Here is a 19,554-nt window from a genome sequence, read left to right as displayed (position 1 = left end):
ACACCGATAAAGTCTTTTTACTACTTGATTTCTGGCAAATATTTTATTTAAATAAATTATTCAGTCATTTAAAATATATATTTTATAAAACTCTTACTTTTGTTCTAATAGCTTTCTTGCAACATTTTTACTATAATATTATTAATGTTCTCTTTTTCCTATTATTCCTCTTGGTTTTCTGCAGTAAGAAATATTGAAATTAACTAGAAATTAGAATCTTTGATTTTCTTTCCCTTCCATCTAGTCCCACATGTGAAGCAATGCATGATTTTATTTCATATTTTATGAAATCTCATCATTTTCTAATTTCCATAATCAATTTGAAAGTTTTCCACAGAACTTCTAAGAAATATTAAATAAAGCAATAGATAAAAGTTATGGATTAAAAGTAAAAAGTAAACTATTGGGGTTCCCTGCTGCTTTTGTGTAGTCATGTTATTTTGTCTTATTAATACTCATCATAAAAATTTAAGTGCTTTTTTTTCAGTAGTGAGATTCAGTCTATAAAATTTGAAATAACCAACCATTTGCCAACCAGGAAACCATGTTCTACTTTTAAGAAATAATGTTGTCCAGACTAAGCTAATTTCTAAAAACTGCATTGGCAATAAATACATTCAAATCTCTTAGGATACTCTTATCATTTTCTCAAGAATCTATAAAATCTCATTACCTGTTAATAGAGTTTGATGCAGATAGAAGAAAGAGAAGTGTATCACAAATCACCTAGTGATGAGATCTCAAACTGAGCCAATTATTGATTCTTAACTTCTGTTTACTCTACATCATGTTTAATTATGCCAATTTCACTCTATTTACTTGGTGAGCTGTATTTGAATAGTAACACCTGAATTGAAAGAATGATCCAATTCTTTTTCCTTGAGATTAAATGGCACTCTTTTCAACATGAAAGTGATACTTTGGTTAAAAATGAAGGTATTTTTCTACATTATTGCTGAAGAAATAAAAAAATATCACAATTAGACTAATAAAAAATTGGAAGCTATATTTCTAAAAATAAATATAATTTTCAGAAAACCATCAGACATCATATATAAAGTGCCATAATTAACATTTTCAAGAAAATTAGAAGATAAATTTTCACAGTATAACTATTAAAAAGAAACAACATAGTAAAAATTAGTGTACTGCATTACTGATCAGTAAGATTGAGGGACAACACATTGAAAAAAATATTTTCTCAGCCTTCACAGCTTCTGAAGTGAGATCATAACTCTAAACGTACAACCTAAAAATCATAAAACCCTCTGAAAAAATGTAGGAGAAAATATATATGTATGATACTATATTAGCCAAAATTTTATTATCTAATAAATAATAATACAGTAACCATAAAAATTTATAAACTGGCCTCCAACAAAATTATAATTTCAGGCTTTTGCAAGATATTGTCATTAAAATTAAAAGATAATCCAAAATATATACATGATTCTTAAAATCCATCAACAGACAGGAGATTCAATGGAAAATTTTGCAAAAGGCTGAATAGATACTTCACAAAGAAGAAATACAAACAGCCAACAGCAGTACATGCTCATCGGTAGTCATCAGGGGAATGAAGTTAAAAAAAAGGTACCACTACACCACTACACATCCACTAAAATGGCTAAAATTTAAAAACCTGACAATGCCCAAGGACAGAGATTCTCTGATTTGATTCCTTGTTCTAGTCTCCATGTGGATCATTCCACTGCTTCCTAAATCTAGGTACTCTGCTTCCAATAAAAGATGAATTGATGAGGAAATACATTGAATGATCAGTAAAAATTAAGCTCTGATTTTCAAACATTGCCAACTGAGGGAAAGCTGCAACCTCAGGTTTCTTTCCCCATTGCTAACCTTTGGCCATCTTATGTCACAAGATAAGAAACCATAAATTTTCTTGCAGTTGCTGATAACAAGTGAAATGAACAAGGATTTTTTTTTTAAAGTAATTCTCAGGAAGACAAACCACATTGCTTTTTTTTTCACGTGGGAATTGTCCTTCCATTGACTGTTTTGTATATTTTTCCTTTACCCTTCTTAAAGACATCTGAAGATTTTCACAATGAGAGACCTCTGAGATCTCTGCCATTCCATTCATTTGAAACTAGAAAAAAGAAATAGCCATAGTCCATGGTCATGGTTTTTAGGAAAAGCAATAGTCATAAAAAAAGGAGGAGGAGGGTATTTCTGATAAGTCACAGTTATTATTTATGAAGAGGACATTTCCTGTATGGATATCTTATAGGTTTAGATATCAGAATCCATAACCACCCAGAAAAACCACTGAAGTAAACTTAAAATAACAAAGCTACACAACACAAAACTAAGTGTAGAGATTCATGAATATATTATGTCATGTTTTGATATTTATTTGATGAAAAAATGTATTGAATAAATGCATTTTGAGTAAATATGCACCAGGAAAATTATTCAATGACTTGTCGGAGAATGTTACAAGAAATCTGCAGTAAATAATGTATGAGCATGCGTATTTGCCAAGTCTCCTTGATTTTGCTTAAAAGAGAGCCTTGTAAAGTGTAGTAGCTCATTAAATATTTACTGAAGAATGAAGGGCATATATTTAAAGTTAAATAGGTAAAATTTTAAAAGACAGCTTCAGGCTGATGATATATAGGAGAGAAGTAACGGTTTCAATTTTTAATAGTCAAGATGATACATTCAAGTGCCATATGCCCAACTATGTTGGCAAAATTAATTTGGATATAAATTAATTCTAGTACATCATGATTGAGGGGGATGGAGAAGAAAAAAATGTTGTATAGTTTCTGGTTATTTATAGGGGAAAATACCAATCTAATCAACTTGATAACCAAACTCACTTTTTGTTTATATTTAGCTCTGAAACAGATCATTCTTATACCATTCTATATTCCACCATTTGTGAAAATTACCTGAACTGTACCTATATTTAAATGAGTAACCATTTCATTTTTAATTCATCATATGCCATTACATTACTCGCTCTTAATTTTCTCATCCTAAATACAGAGGCATAAACAGATTGACATTTATTTTAAAAGAAGTTTACCATTGTAATTTAGCTTAAATGCCTCATGACCATGAGAAAACCATGGATCTGCCTGGTTCTAAGGCTCTATAAATGTGCCTTTTTATTATAATTGTTAAAGAGATAGGCATTCAGGGCTGGGGTTGTAGCTCAGTGGTACATAAATCCAGTGTTGCATGCCTGAGGCACTGGATTCAATCCCTAGTGCCACAAAAAAATAAAACAAGATATAAACAAAATACAAATATTGTATCCATCTACAACTAAAAAAATTATTTTTTTAAAAAAAGAGACAGGCATTCAGATCATTTCTTGTGCAAGTTTATTTGACCTTTGCATATATTTTGAGGATCCCATTTGTTTCAATATGTCATTGTAAAATGTTTCATTTTAAGATTATTATTTCCAAATCAACTACATTTTTCAATACAACTGTTTTTTTTCCTTACAAAAAGTCTTATTTTACCAATCTCACAATATCTTTATTTAGAACCTACTCTTTCTTTTCTTATTTCATTAAATGCTTTTCCTCTTTGTCCTGTTACCACTGTCACAAACAAACTATTGCTCAAAGGACCAACAATTGATGGCAATTGATGATGACAGTTGACATTTACTCTGGCTAGGACTCTTATCCATTTCTTTTCCTGTACTCGGCCAAAGCCTTCCCATCATCTCATGCTTTCTAAGAAACTACCTTGTTATTTTTCACTTTTAGATAGTGTTTCACAAGGTAACTTTCAATTCCTCCTCCAGAGGTTCTCTGCAAGCCTTTCAATTCCCAAGTTTGCATTAAAAGATTGGAAAACCCTCTCTACTTCACAGTGTTCCTGCATGCAAGTGTCATCAATCTCAGTATAAAAGACCCCCACCTCAATATAGGAAGCTAACATGCTGGCTGTCTTTCCACTTATTTGGGTGTTCAATGTAATGGAATGTTTAGTTTGCCAAAAGCTTTCTATTTTGAAGTTGCCTTATTTTAAAAATATAAAATTATTTTCCAAAGAAATTATTTTCACAGCAAAAAAATGAAATTATTTTTTAAAAAATATATTAAACTTCTTCACTGTGCCTGAATTATATTTGAACTTGCAGCCTACTTTGGAAAACAATTTGAACTGCTTCAGAACTGTAGAGTATAAAATATCATTGAAATAACAAATTAATACATCATCAAGATATTAAAGATACTTAAATGGTGACTTGAAGCAACATATTTTAGAATGACAGAAATGAAAATAACGTAGTTCAGTACTGGCCTCTCTAAATTACCCAAAGTTCTCCCGTAAAATCTTAATTATTAACTTTGGTTGTCGCTCCATCATTTCATAAAACAAGAATCAAAACGTCACAGCATTTTGAAGTCAGAAGTTTATTGTGCCAGAATGTTGTGAGATTTTCTTCAATATTAAATCTGTCTTCCTCTTATCATTTGTCACTACCTACTTTAATTCTACTTTTGCCTTCCTATGTGATGCCACACAATTTAGTAACACTGAGAATTTTATAACATTTTTCCTCTCTTGCTGCCGATTAAAGACATTAGATTCATCTTGATATAAAGCCTTTGGCATCCTAAAAACTTCCATTGGTGCCCACAGTTCAGTCAGCATGGGTTGCTGATGAGCCTTTTTCATTTCTGTTTATTAATTTAAATATTTGGGCCAACTGAAGGCAGAGGGAAACAGACACTCTCTGCCAGGAGGGGTACAGAGGCAAGAAAATGTGCTAAAGAGAGAAGGATGTTTTGCAGGAATATGGTTCTTTTTCAGTTCAGCATTTGCTGAACTAGGAGAGTAGCAGATTTTCTCCAGGTCTCACCTACTCAATAGTGAGCTCATTTCTTCTTTTACAGACTAAAATATTTTGCACCTTGGAAAAAATTTTATTTTGATGTTGAGATCAGTGATCACTTGCTCAGGAGCACTCTAATTTAAAAGATCTGTTTTGCCATTATCAGTGTTTGAGACAAATTATTCTAATTAACTGGAAAAATTGTGTTATTATTAATTAGTTAATTGATGTCATCTAAAGTGGTTAAATGTCAGGATCTGACTTTTTTTTTTCCAGTTCACTAAATTGAATAATCCCTTTTTTACCCATGGCTGATTAAGTGAGGGGAACTGATGTGAACACTTTTTTACTCACATCCTCATTCTTATATATGTCCCGGGACTACTCTCTTCTATCTCTTTTCTGGATAGACAGTTGGTTATTTCCTTTGAAGTCCACTTATCCTCGTTGTAGTTTCAGACTGCTCTAAGACAGGGATTACTGGCTCTAATTTGTTGTTGTTGTTTGAAGCAAAAACTTCAAAGAGGATCAATGCTGCCAATTCTCCAGTGATATGACAGGTTTAGGCATATTAATAGCTCCAACATGACAATAATTTGTTGCCAGGTGTACGGGTGCCCAGTAGCCAGTTGGGATTTTCTGTACATACAGATGTCACCTATGGTGGTTCATGTCAGGATCTGACTTTCTGCCAGACTATTTGCCCGTCAGGGTGCAGAATTGCTGACTGTGTTTGAAGAATGTGAACAGAATGAATGCTGGACTTTACTGCTAGGCAGCTGATCTAACATAGAGATCAGTGGTACATAGTTCCTGAGGATATGGCTGAGCAAGAACATCCAGTCATGTCCAAGAGATAATAGGGGAAAGAAAGAGAATAAGATCAGAGAGTAGGAAATGAGAGATTAATTAGAGGAAGGGGTAACTGTTGGCAAACAATAATGCTCTCCAAAAATTGCAGCAGGGTTTTCTGGGTTGGTTGTTCCAACTACAGACACACTCAAGTTGCTTCTGAATAGAGGCTATCCTTAGTCTGTTAGATATTATTGAAACTTAGAGCTGGGTTATTGTGTCATATGCTGTAGAACTATCCATTGGGTACCTCAGAAAATCATCTAGAATTTAAAAGAATGTTGTCATAAAATATTTACTTGCCAGTACCCACATCGTGAACTAAGAGAGTGTTTAGAACTGAAAGAACATTGAATTTTAAATCTGAAAACAGTGTTGGATTTTGCCAGTTACTAGCTGTGAGCAATTTAGTTAACCTCCATATACCTCAGTTTACTTGGTTACTCATCTATAAAACAGCTGAGCCGAACAACTAACACTCAGAGGTGTTTGCAACACACACTCAATAAATAACAGCTATTTAGTTCAATTACACATAATGTGAAAAGAGTTTTCTAAAGAAATGGAAATGAGGAAATCTTCATGACCTTGGCTAAACAAATATTTCTTACATGGGAAGCCTAACTGATTAACTTTTGTAAGTCAACATATTCTGCAACCTCACTTAATTCATTAATTCTAATAGCTGTTTGGAGATTCATAAGGATCTTCTCCATTCATGATCCTGTCATCTACAAATATAGCAATGTGTGTGTGTTAATTACCCATCTGAATATTTTTCTTGGCCTATTTCATAGCTAGACCCCATGTACAATTTCAAATAGCATTTGTGAAAACAAGCAGTTTTGCTTTCCTCCAATGCTATGGGTGAAATCTTACTTTATTAAGTAATAGTTCTACATAGATAGTATGTCTAGACTTTTAAATTTTGGGCTTAATTGCTTATGTGTGATTATTAAGAGACTATGACTAAATGAGAAGATTAGAAGGGCTCAGCCATTCTCAGTGGTCTAAAGGGTAAGAATTTAGTTTGAGTAAACAGTTTTTAAAACTTCACAAGGAATAAGGTACAGTGGCAAGTTTGTGGCAAAGCTTATGTCTGGATTTGTGCATTCAAATATTTGTATGTTTAGATAATAATGAAAAACAAATATAATTCTCTATCACATTTGATGCAGCGCATACTGAACTCTTCAAAACTCAACAGTAGGAAAACAAACAATCTAATTAAAATTGAGCAAGTAACAAACTTCACAAGAGAGTTTTCAGAGTAGGCATGTGTGATACCGGCAGTATCATTAGCAATTAGGGAAGTGCAAATCAAAACCAAGGTCAGAAGTTACTACACACCTATTAGATTAAAATGGACTGTAGTGGAAATACACAGGGAAGACAATTTTAAAAATATGTAAATTACTTATGTGCTCAATGACGTTGATGAGGACGCTGATGGACTTGTGTCTGACTTTTTTAACAGCCTTTTACAGGTTCATTCCTGTACTGAGTACATCAGTAATATCTTCCTTTTGAAATTTTTTAAAATATGAATTTATATAAATATACAAGTATGTTCATGACTATAGATGAACATTTTTTACTATGTTTATTGGATTTTTTGCCCACCTATAATTGAGCCTCTTAGGTTCTTTATAAATGCCAGATATAAGTTTTTTTGTAAAACATATAAATATTTTATTCCAGCCTCTGGTTTGCTTCATCTTGTATTTAACAAGTCTTTTACTATTTTCTTTTTGTTTCATAATCAAAAAAAGAATGCCTGCACAAAGTATTTCTATTTCACCTATGTTTTTATTTAGAAGATTTTTGTCTAGCTTTTATATTTGTATCTAATATACACTTAAAGTTAATTTTTATATATGGCAAAAATTAAGAATCTAAGCTTCCTGCCCCCACCATATGATTGTTGAAGCTCCAGCACTTTTTGATGAAAAAACTTTTAAGCCAGGCACAGTGGCCCATGCCAGTAATCCCAGCAGCTCAGGAGGCTGAGGCAGGATGATGACAAGTTCAAAGCCAGCCTGAGCAACGTAACAAGACCCTGTCTCAAAATAAAATATGAAAAAGGGCTGGGGTTGTATCTCAGTGGTTATGTGCCCCTGGGTTCAATTCCTGGTATCCAAACAAAACAAAGCAAGAAGAATAAACTTTCATTCCCTCATTAAATTTCCTTGTCATTTTGTCAAAAATTTATTTACCAGATGTTCATGGGTTTGTATCTGCATTCTCTATTCTGTTTCATTGATCTATGTATATACACTTACTTTTAATAATACATTGTTGTAATTACTCAATTTTCTTTACTACATCATGAAATTAGGTATTTAGGGCCAGTGATCAATCTTTGTATGTAAAAATTTATTCAAAAATACCCTTTTCCTCTTGCTTGTTTTTTTTTCTTTCCCCTTGGGCTGCTTTCCACATATAAGCAAAACCGAGCGAGTAGTTGCAGTAGAGATACTGGATATCATTCAATCTAAATTACTTACTATCTGACCATTTAAGGAAATATTACTTGATCCTTTCTCTACTAAATTTTAAACTTTAATAGATTTTCACTTGGTGATATTTACTTTATAACATCGCTACTCGATTTTTGTAGCTAATCCAAATATTGATGACAAAATATGAAATTGATAATAACTAAAATAGAAGAAAATATATAAGCTAGTTGTGTATGATTTATTAATAATAAGAGGGTATAATTAACAATAATATAAAGATGACCAAATTTAAAATGAATATATGAAAAAAATCAAATAAATGCAAGCAGAACAAAGATTATTATAGGATATAATAGCAAGCAAAATCATTATGTTTCCAAATGCTTTGAGATTTTAGTGAAACTAGTACTATAATGGACAATTTTGGAAACCTAAACGGATTCTACTTTCCTCAATATGATTTTTTTAAATGTATAAAAGTGCATAATATAGTTCCATTTATTTGATTTAGTAGCCTTGCTGTTAAGAATGTGTCCCTAAAATGCATTCACATTTAGAGAAAATTCCATATCCATGGCACCACTGCCACATCATTTATAAAAGTTAAAGAACAATGCTTTCCAAGCTACCCAGGGAGGGAGCCCGACAGCGTTGTTCTTGATTTCCGTCCTAAAAGGGAAACTCACCATGTCCAGAGCCCTTGATGTCCTGCAAATGAAAGAGAGGATGTCCTGCAAATGAAAGAGAGGATGTCCTCAAATTCCCTGCAGCAAGAACCCACTTAGGTGGCACCAACCTTGATTTCCAAATGGAACAAGATATCTACCAAAGGAAAAGCGATGGCATCTACCTCATAAATTGGAAGAGGACCTGGAAGAAGCTTCTGCTAGCAGCTCCTGCCCTTGTTGCCATTGAAAATCCTGCTGATGTCTGGGTCATAGCCTCTAGGAATACTGGCCAGCGGGCTGTGCTGAAGTTTGCTATTGCAACCGGAGCCACTTCACTCCTAGAACCTTCACCAGCCAGATCCAGGAAGCCTTCCTGGAGCCTCATCTTCTGGTGGTTACTGACCACCAGCCTCTTACAGAACCATCTTATGTCAACCTGCTTATCGTGTAACACAGACTCTCCTCTGCACTATGTGGACATTGCCATTCGGTGCAACAACAAGGGAGCTGAGCTCATTCTGTGGGTCTGATGTGGTGGATGCTGGCTCTGAGAAGTTCTGCGCATGCGTTGCACCATTTCCGGTGAGCCCACACCTGAGGCCATGCCTGATCTGGACTTCTACAGAGATCCGGAAGCGCAGGTGACCAGCGGGGAATTTCAGGTGGATGGACTGCTTCAGCTTCTGAGCTCACTGCTGGTCAGCCTGAAGTTGCAATCTGGTCTGAAGGTGTGCAGGTGCCCTCTGTGCCTAGCCAGCAGTTCCCTACTGGAGACCAGAGTGCCCAGCTGGCTGCTCAAGACTGGTCCGAATCTCCTACTGTTCAGGCCACTGAGTGAGTAGGAACAACCACTGAGTGGTCTTGAGCTGCTCTGCAGACACTTATTAATAAGCAAAATGGAAATAAGGTTACAGAAAATAAACATCAGTTTCTTTAAAAAAAAAAGTTAAAAAACAATGATTTCCTGAATGTTCAAAGATAGGGGAATATTTACTCAATAGGATGTTATAATACCATAATGATGCACATTATCAATACTGTAAGTTCCACGTTACCATTTATGATTTAATAACCACTTAGGAATAAAAATGTTTTCTTGACTCTATTCATAACCACAAATTTAAGCTGAAATGGACCCCTGTCTTCAGCAATTTTTGGAATTACTCTTGGCTCACCCTTTAATGCTAGATGGCAATGGCTTCACATATGTACAGTTTCTTTGGGAGCAATTTCTTTTAGCTTTCCTGCCTTCCATCTTTAGAATCAGCTACACCAGCACCTGTGTTTCACTCTTTCCCAGAAGAAAGTATCTTTCTGAATCTTCAGAACTAAAATCTTTGCATATTAAATTAATCCAATTTTTAGTCCCATCTCTTTGAAAATTTGCTGCTTCAGATTGTAACTTAATAAATTAATCTCCCCAGGCCCTCTAGTGCCTTAACTTCAGCAACTAGCATACTAAGTTCTTCCCGTAGAGGGCAATATATTTATCCCTTGAATCATTTCAGCTGTTCCCTAGAAGTATAGTTATCCATACATCCTATTTTTAATTCCTCAACTCTCATTGCTCTTTCCATTTTAATCTTGTTCATTTTATATCATGCTCAAACTGCTCTGAATAAGTCTGTTAATTAATTCTTAATAATTGAAGTCTTTAACCATACTCTTCTCCCTGTTGGAGTTTCCACATTGCTTGGTGACTTGCTAATTGCTAAGCTGAAGCCTTTTTACCAGGCTCTCCTCTAGGAGTGGTAGGCATCCTTCCTTCTCTCCTTTCATGACATTCTGCTTGCTATCTATGTATCTATCATCTATACTTATCACATAGTACTGGGAACATGGCTTATCTATTTTTTTTTCCTCTCACTAGTACACAAACTTTTGATGACTGACATTTTTTCCTCTCTCACTTTGTCACTCATATGATAGATATGTACAAGAGAATGAACTCTGAAACAAAGTAGTTTTGACAAGTTCTAAAAGCAAGCATGCAAAAAATAAAAGTGAGACTAAATAGAGTAGTAGCATTTTTACAAGTTTTCTTTTTACTAATAATGTTGGTAAGCCTTATAGCTGTCATTCACTGAAAGCTTGTCATATACCCCAATCCCACACAAAACTCTTTGACATTGGTAATTTCACTTGAAAATAAGAAGCTTCTGAGATATATTCCACATGTGTCATGGACAGGTGGAAGAACAAGATTTTAAGAGGTGAAATATGTTTCCAGGTTACATATCACTAAATTGGCTAAGCCTAGGTTCACTTCCAGGTCCTCTTTATAAAAAGCATGCCTACACTAAATAAACACTCTAAGCTGTCTCTTGCTTTATTTCTCTTGCTGACATTATGTGTACTGAAGGAAATGAAGTCCACTTAACGCAACATATTTTATGTTTTATCCTATAAATTCAGATAGTATTAGTGGTAAGATTGATATTTTGATTCAAGAGAGCATTAACTCTGTTCTCTCTCAGGACTTTGTGCAGTGATAGGGAAGGAATCAAAAGGCATAAGTTCAGAATAATGAGGAAAATGGAAGAGGGCCAGCTGAGGCAAGAGATTTCATTTTTCCCCCTAGGACTTAAAAAGTAGATAAATATTGATTGAAAAAGCCATGTTGGAAAGCTACTGCTGAAAAGATCCAGAGAGAAGATAGCAGCCAAAGAAAGCACAGACTTCCTGATCATGCTGCACCTTGAAAATATTTGCAACTTGGAAATCCATGTACTTGGAATGCAGGAGGGAAAGATGGTACTGAAAATGGAGAGTCATTCGTATTGGCAATGTTTCATGCAGCATTTTATTTTCTTCTACCATGAGAAAAGGTAAACTATAGCTTGGCATTTCCACTGCAGGTTAAAAGAAAAACAAAACAAAACAAAAATCTTCTCCCAACAAATCCAAGAGACTATCTGGGTGAGAATTAAGACAGGTAAAATTAACTGTTCCCAAGATGCTTGAGGAACATCCAAGAAGCTTCAAACCTCAGGAGATCTTCCAGTCAAACAGAATTCCTATACATCCATTTCAGAGTTGTTCATTTATTGACACATTGTCAAGTGTGAATAGAAAAAGCAAACTGCATATTATTATATCCTGAGCATGGCAGAGCAATTTCAGAAAGAAAAAAAAAACAGAAGAAAAGAATTCTAAGATTAGTATGAAATGTAAGAGACCCTGCATAGCGAAAGCAATATTAAGAAAGAAAAAAAAAATGGAGGTGTCACATTTCTTGATCAAATTTGTATGTCAAATTTAGAATAATCAAAATAGTATGGTACTGGTATAGAACAGACACACCAGCCAGTGGAACAGAAGAGGGAGCTTGTAAATAAATCCAGACACATATGGTAAATTGATTTTTGACAAGGAAACCAAAGGATCACATTGGAAAAAGATAGTCTCTTCAATATATGGTGCTGGAGAAAAATCTCTACATGCAAAAGAATCAGCCTACAAATAATCAACTCAAAATAAAAAAAAGATGTAAACATTAGACTTAAAACCATAAAACTTCAAGAAGAAAATAGAGGAGAAAAATTCAGTGGCATAGGCATTAGAAACATATTTTTTTTGAATATCACACCAAAGCTCAAGCTACAAATCAAAAATAAATAAATGAGATAGAATCAAACCAGAAACCCTTTGCACAGCAAACAAACAACAAAAAGAGAACGCAGCCTATGGATTGATGGACAATATTTGCAACCTTTATATCTGATAAGAGATTAATACCAAAAAGGGCTTAAAACTAAAGGCAGAAAAGCAAATTATGAAATGGACAAAGGATCTGAAAAGAAATTGTGGTATTTACATACAGTGGAATATTATTCAGCTTCTAAAACTGAGATCATTCCATTTGCCACACATGGACAAGTTTTGAGAACATTATGCCAAGTGAAATAAACCATATACAGAAGGAAAAAATGTGAAGGATTTCATTTAAATGTGGATTTTTTAAAAAAAAAAAGTCAAATAAGCAAATACACAGAGGTAGAGAATGAATAGTGTTTTCTGAAATGATTGTGGCAGGGGAGTAAATGGGGAAATATAGACCTAAGGATACAAAGTAGCAGATATGCAGGATGAATAAGTCTAGTGATCCAATGTACAACATGGGGACTACAGTTAGCAGCACAGTACTCCATTTGTGAGTATTCTATTTGAATAAGTACATTTTTAGCTGCCCTTGCCACACACAAAACACAAAGGGTAACTATGTGAGATAGTGGATATGTTAACTTGCTTTACTACAGTAACTATTTTACCATATATTTGTATCTCTTACCATCATGCTATAACCAATAAAGATGCACAATAAAATTTATTTTCTTTTTCTTTTTTAAATTTTTATTTATATATGACAGTGGAATGCATTACGATTCTTATTATACATATAGAGCACAATTTTTCATATCTCTAATTGTATACAAAGTATATTCACACCAATTTGTGTCTTCATACATGTACTTTGGATAATAATGATCATCACATTCCACCATCTTTTTTTTTTTTTTTTTTTTTTTTTGCACCAGGGATTGAATCCAGGGGCACTTAACAACTGAGCCACATCCCCAGCCCATTTTAATTTTTTTTTTTGAGACAGGATCTCACAAAGATGCTTACAGTCTCATCAAATTGCTGAGGCTGGCTTTGAACTTGGGATCCTTGTGCCTCAGCCCTCCAAGCCACTGGGATTACAGGCATGCACCCCTATCCCCAGCCTACAATAAAATTTAGACAGATGATAAATAAAAGAGGAAAATATATAAACAATAATTTGGATGAAAGTAGCTTAGAAATATTAATGTTTTGAGAAAGATTGAGTAGTTAATGCAGATATAAATTAAAAACATGAATTTATAGCACAGGAACAAAGAGAAAACAATAAACAACTCCAAGTAACCAGTTATATTACAGAAATAAGAGAGAAGGTTCCTAGGAATCGTTCAATGATCAATCCAAAGAAAAATCTCCCAGAATGCAGAAGAAAAATATACAAAAAGAAAATTTAATGCAGTGAATGTAATAATTGATACTTGGAATTCAAAAAGGTGGAATGCAGGTGAACATCATAAAATAATAACAATAGGGAAACATAACTCTGAGGCAAGGGAAAATATAAGTCTCCTAATTAAATGCACTCAGTAGTAATTAGTAAGTGAAAGGAAAATCAAGTGTTTTAAAAATATCAGTAGGGAAATGTCTAAACCCAAAGAATTTAAAAAAGGACCTAAAATTGATAAAGGGGAGACAAATGGTCATAAAAATGATATGAGTAAATACTAATAATAAATAAAGAAGATGGCCAGAAATTTCAGGAAATATTTTTACATTTTAGTCAAGAAAAACATGCTCTTAGAGCAAATGGCCTTAGTTGGAACAGTAGCTACCAAGAAGGAATGGAGCACAAGTAGAATCTGAATGGGCAAGAAATCAGAAAGAATTAGATATGTGGGAAGTATATATGTCTCCTAAGGAAATTTAAAAGACAGCAATTAAATACTCTAATAAAAAATTGAGAGTTTATTTCACACATGAAAAGTAAAGTGTGATTTGGCATGATTTGTAGTAATGTAGTGAAGTATAAAAAAAATGATTGATATCAATATTCTCCTTTGGCACAAATATATCACTTGTTAAAATTAAATAAAATATGACGATAGTTTTCTTCTAGGATCTGTAGTGAATGCTATTGAGACTATCATCATTATGTAAAACTCTTTTGCAGAATACTTTTGTGGGTGGGGGAGAATAAATCTAGAGTGGAAGGCTTGATGGCTTAATTACGGTTATAGAATAGAATGTAAATGCAATCAACCTTGACAACGCAAAAATAGAAGTACAAATGGCAGAAACTAGGAGGTGAAGGTGGGAGGAAAGCTGGGAAACCAAACTGGGATGAGAACACAATGTAAACAACAAAATTCTCATTTATAGCAGGGAGTATACAGAAAACTTAATAAATTCATAAATCAAGAAACAGCAAACTAAGCCTGTTTTTCATGATTCGGTCTGTCAATCTACTTGATTTTTAAACCATGTGTACATATTAACTTGATAAAAAACGTAAAAAGAATTTAAGCACTATATTTTATACAATCTAAAGTGGTCTGAAGCTTGCTCGTGCTTAAGTTTCACATACTTTCTGTTAGCTCAAAAGGACCAGGGTGGACACACACTTTACAAATCAACTCAGCACAGCTTTTATTCAGTAATGAAGGACACCTCTGATGGGCCCACTTTCCTGGTGGAAAGTGAGTCACTGGCCAAAGGGGATGTTTAGGTTTATATGGATTACACTGAGAGGTGACTCAATTCGTGAGCAGGTCAATTTGGACTATCCTCTGGGCCACATAAGGATGTGGGGCTAGTGGGTATGGGGTCAGTGGTCAGTGCCTGGAAATTTATCTTTCCTGGACCAGATGGAGGGTGTGGGGTCAGTTTAGGGTAGGACCAATGCTTTGGCCTCTTCTCAGAAACTGTTATTTCAGACTTGATGAAAAGTTTCCCCCCCAGGCCCTGTCTTGTCACTGGAAAAGACAGTGGCTCCTTCATTCTTTCTCCCTGGGCCACATTATTTTGGGGTTCATCTTTTTTCCATACCCAACACTTTGACCACAACTTTCTCCAACCTCACAGAAATTATAAGATGTCATCGACTATAAGATACATCTCAATTTCAGAGATATTAAAATATGAAATTATAAATGAGTTCCTTAGAATCAATGAAAGAAGATTTAGTTCAGACAGAACAAAGAAAATGTATAACAGAAACTACTGCAAGGTTGAACAGCTGATAGTGAAAAACAATGATTCATTTCTGAGAATTGCACATCAGCATATTATCAGACTGCAGTGGGTAATAGTTCATCAATATACAAACTTAACTCTGGACAGTAATACACAAATATTGCTAATGAAAGAGGTCTCATTCTCTAAAGTGTTGCTGTAAGAAATCCATACATATTGAATGGTTAGTTTACAACCAGGCAATAAAACAAAGGAGCTTAATTATCCATTTACATAAGAGAAAGATTAGCCTCCAGTGTGTGCTCCAAAGAAAATTTCCCCAGGTTGACCACTACATGACATAAATTCTCAATCAGTAAAATGATTGTGTTATACTAAATTAAGGTCATAAATATTTGCACACGGAAAATATGAGATACTAAAACGCCTCTGTTCGTTGCAGCCATTTTTCCAATTGACAAAATTTGCCTCAGTAAAAATTAATTATACAATGATCCACAGAGATCTTGAAAAGATGCAATTGTTCATTCATTTCTGACAGAAGATCTCAGCAGGCTAGACACATCCATATAACACTATATGGTAAGGTATGAGATAGTTGGGGGATATTATTCTAGGGATGAAATTTTCAGGTAGGGTTAGGCCATTCCGCTGAGTATTTGAAAATGTTTCACTTCTTTCAGGGACACCCCAAGCTTTTTCTCGATGGGGAAGAGAAGAAGTTAACACAATGGATTATCCCATAGACTCATTCTGCAGTAGGTAACTGGATTATCAAAGTTGTGTAGTATTATGGCTGTGAAGTAGTAGTTGTTCCCTAGTTCTGCTGGTGGATAAAGATAGAAATTCCATGTACAATAGGTTATGAAAGTCTGCAGAAATGCATGAACCATGTATGAACAGAACGATTGACAATTGATCATAAAGGCAATTCACATCATGTTGGAAACTTTCCATGGCAGCAGCAAAATATATGAGATAGTAAAATAAGGAAGAGGCAAGTAGGGTAGTGAATGCCTGCGAACTTGGTTAATTTGGAAGCTAAGGTCAGGGTGAGTCTGGGCAGCTTAGTGAGACTATGTCATTAAAGATTTTAAAAAAGAAGAAGAAAGGAAAAAAAAAACAGACTGGGATGTAACTTAGTGGTAAGTTGCCCCTAGATTCAATCCCTAAGACAACAGCAATAAAAGATAAATAGTTAAAGGAGGAAAGATTTATTTTGACTTATGGTTTCAGGTATTTCAATCCATGATCAGGTGGCTCATTGCTTTTAGGCCAGTGGCAAGTCAGGATAGCATGTTGGGGAGTATGTGGTGGAGCAAAGATGCTTGCTTTATGGCAGCCAGGAAAAAAAGAGAGAAGAGAGGGAACAAGGACTCAATATACCCTTCTAGGACGTGTCCCCAATGGCCCAACTTCCTTCCACTAGGCCTCACCTCATAAAAGATTCAACCATCTCCCACTACCCTGCAGACTGGCAACCCTGTCTGTAGCTACAGATCTCAATGGCAGAGTATAGCACCCATATTGTCACAATTCAGATCAGAAAGAAAAACATTGCTAAACTCATAGAGCCTCGTTCTATACCCATCCCCATCACATCCACTCTCCCCAAGAGCGTTGCCCATTATCCTGAATGTTCAATGAATGGTCCTTTGCTCATTTTTAATGGATTTGCCTGCCTTTAATTTTGTACAAATGGAATAACACTATAAACAAACAAATGAACAACAATCTTTCATCAAAAATGCACCTGCAGTAATCAGGGTAATATAAGCAAACAATGAATTTTTCTATTATGTCTTTCGGAATTGGAAAATAACCAGAGAAGATCCATATTTTGGCTTGATCTTGAACAACCTATTTGAAAACCCAATTAAACAACAATAAAAGACACAAATGTGCTTGCTATGACCTCAGGGATGTTTTTCAAGGGTATAAGAAAGAAATCATGCCAGAACAAAATAGATATTAGGGAACAGACTGAACAAAACTAGAAAAAAATCCATGTATTCCCAATACAGAGGCAAACTCTTGAACAAGGGACAAGCAGAGAACACCTCATTATGCTTTAGGTTTCCTTTAGATAAATATTGAATTGCTAATGAGTCCAGTATACTAAGTACATGATTTTCTGGGACACTGATGTCTTGATTAGGTAGATTCCTCATTTAAAAAGAGGGTACAACTATTAGTGCAGTGGGTATCTTCCATGGCCCATGGCTACTGTTAGGTTTATGAAGCTGATGGATCCATACACTATGGGTCAGTGTCTCTTTCTGGTGTCTATGATACTTTAAAAATTGTTATCTAAAGTTGTACATGACATAGTAAACTGCAAACTTGGGGCAAGGATTGCTATTCCCTGTGAATAACAATTTTGCCATTATTTTTTCTCTCACAGTGATAGATTCCCTACTTGTTAGCTGGCCGAAATGGCAATTCATATAATGGCCACATTTCCAAGCTTCTTTTGGGATAGATGAGGAAAGAGGAATATGAGATAATATCTTCAATAAAATTCCATACCCTGTTGCCAGGAGCATAGAATGATGACTGATCTTGGATCAAGAGACTGGTCTGCTCCCTGGAGGTTATAGCAAAAGGATAGTAGCCATTGAATCCTGAGACAATCTTACATATCAACACCACCAAAGAAACCAAACAATACCTTCCGTTTAAATTGTTACATAAGTAAAAAAACTTAAGTTTTTATTGTGGGTTCCTGTTGCACACATTTAAATAGTGCAAATGGAAACCAAACATAGAGTACTGTTTTCAGAAAAAAATGACCAAGACAGAAATTAAAATGGTATTTAATCCTTTCTTCTTTATTTTTTAACAAAACTGCACATGAATTAATTAACTAAAAATTAGGGCAAATGTGATACAGTATATAATAGATCAGCACAATTTTAAACCAAGCATGTAAAAAATCAATGGTTATTGTTAAAAACAATAAGTTACAAGTGAAAATAAATTTCTTTAAAGTACCACTTTAATCCTGAATCTTAACTATTTCATACATTCATATGTTATTTTAAACTTTGTGGTAATTTTAATAAACAGAGAAGAGAAACTTCTAAAACTTTGTGCAACAAATCTGACTAAAGGAAAAAATGTTAAGCAATATACAACATAAGAATTATCACATAACAGATTACAAATAGTAATAAGAAAATATTAAAAGCATCATGAATTACAAATATGAAAAAAATTAGTAAATTGATTTTGAGTATATTATCATCTACTTTATTGCAAACATTTCATAAGTTACCAAGTATTTATATTGGGGCTGGGGTTATAGCTCAGCAATAGAGCACTTGCCTAGCATGTATGATGCACTGGGTTTGGTCCTCAGTACTACATAAAAATAAATAAACAAAATAAAGGTGTTGTGTCCATCTACAACTAAAAATAAATTAATTAATTAATTTAAACATGGACTAAAAAAAGTATGTATACTTATACTACACTCTAGAAATGGATTTTAAGTAGTACTTTTATCCATAACTTTATTACAGAAAGTTAGGGTGCACACACAGCTGAAGTAGACTGACACAGAGGTTATGCATTTCTGTTATAAAATATGAGTTTTGTTGCATCAAGAAAACAATAGTAAAATTAGGTCAAGGGCTGTTTTCACTGCCATTCATTGGACACATCCTACATGCCAACCACTCTAGAGGAAGTCAAAGTACTTTAAAAAAGACAGGGATTCACTATCAGAGTAAGAGGAAAGTACTTTTAAAAAGTACTTTTAAAAAGATAGGGATTCACTATCAGAGTAAGAGGAAAGCATTTGTCCAACTTTTTGATGAGTAACTAACCAATTCCACAAACTCTGAAAGACTTTTAAAAAGTATTTCTATTATCTATTGCAAAATTGCAAATAATCACAAAACTTTGTAACGTAAAACAATTATTTTTTTCATGAGCCAATGATTTGGCCATAGTCATGTGGGGACATTCTGGTGGGGTTGACCAG

The 19,554-nt window shown here is 34.2% G+C and overlaps 1 pseudogene; it reads left to right on the top strand.

The window, feature by feature from the left end:
* The first annotated feature begins 8,829 nt into the window (after positions 1–8,829).
* LOC101975634 (small ribosomal subunit protein uS2 pseudogene) lies at positions 8,830–9,675 on the top strand (annotated as a pseudogene).
* Positions 9,676–19,554: the final 9,879 nt, after the last annotated feature.

This window comes from Ictidomys tridecemlineatus, chromosome 12 (assembly GCF_052094955.1).
Source record: "Ictidomys tridecemlineatus isolate mIctTri1 chromosome 12, mIctTri1.hap1, whole genome shotgun sequence".
Lineage (NCBI taxonomy): Eukaryota > Metazoa > Chordata > Mammalia > Rodentia > Sciuridae > Ictidomys > Ictidomys tridecemlineatus.
Note: the sequence above shows the minus strand (reverse complement) of the source record. Positions and strands in the feature narration are given on the sequence as shown.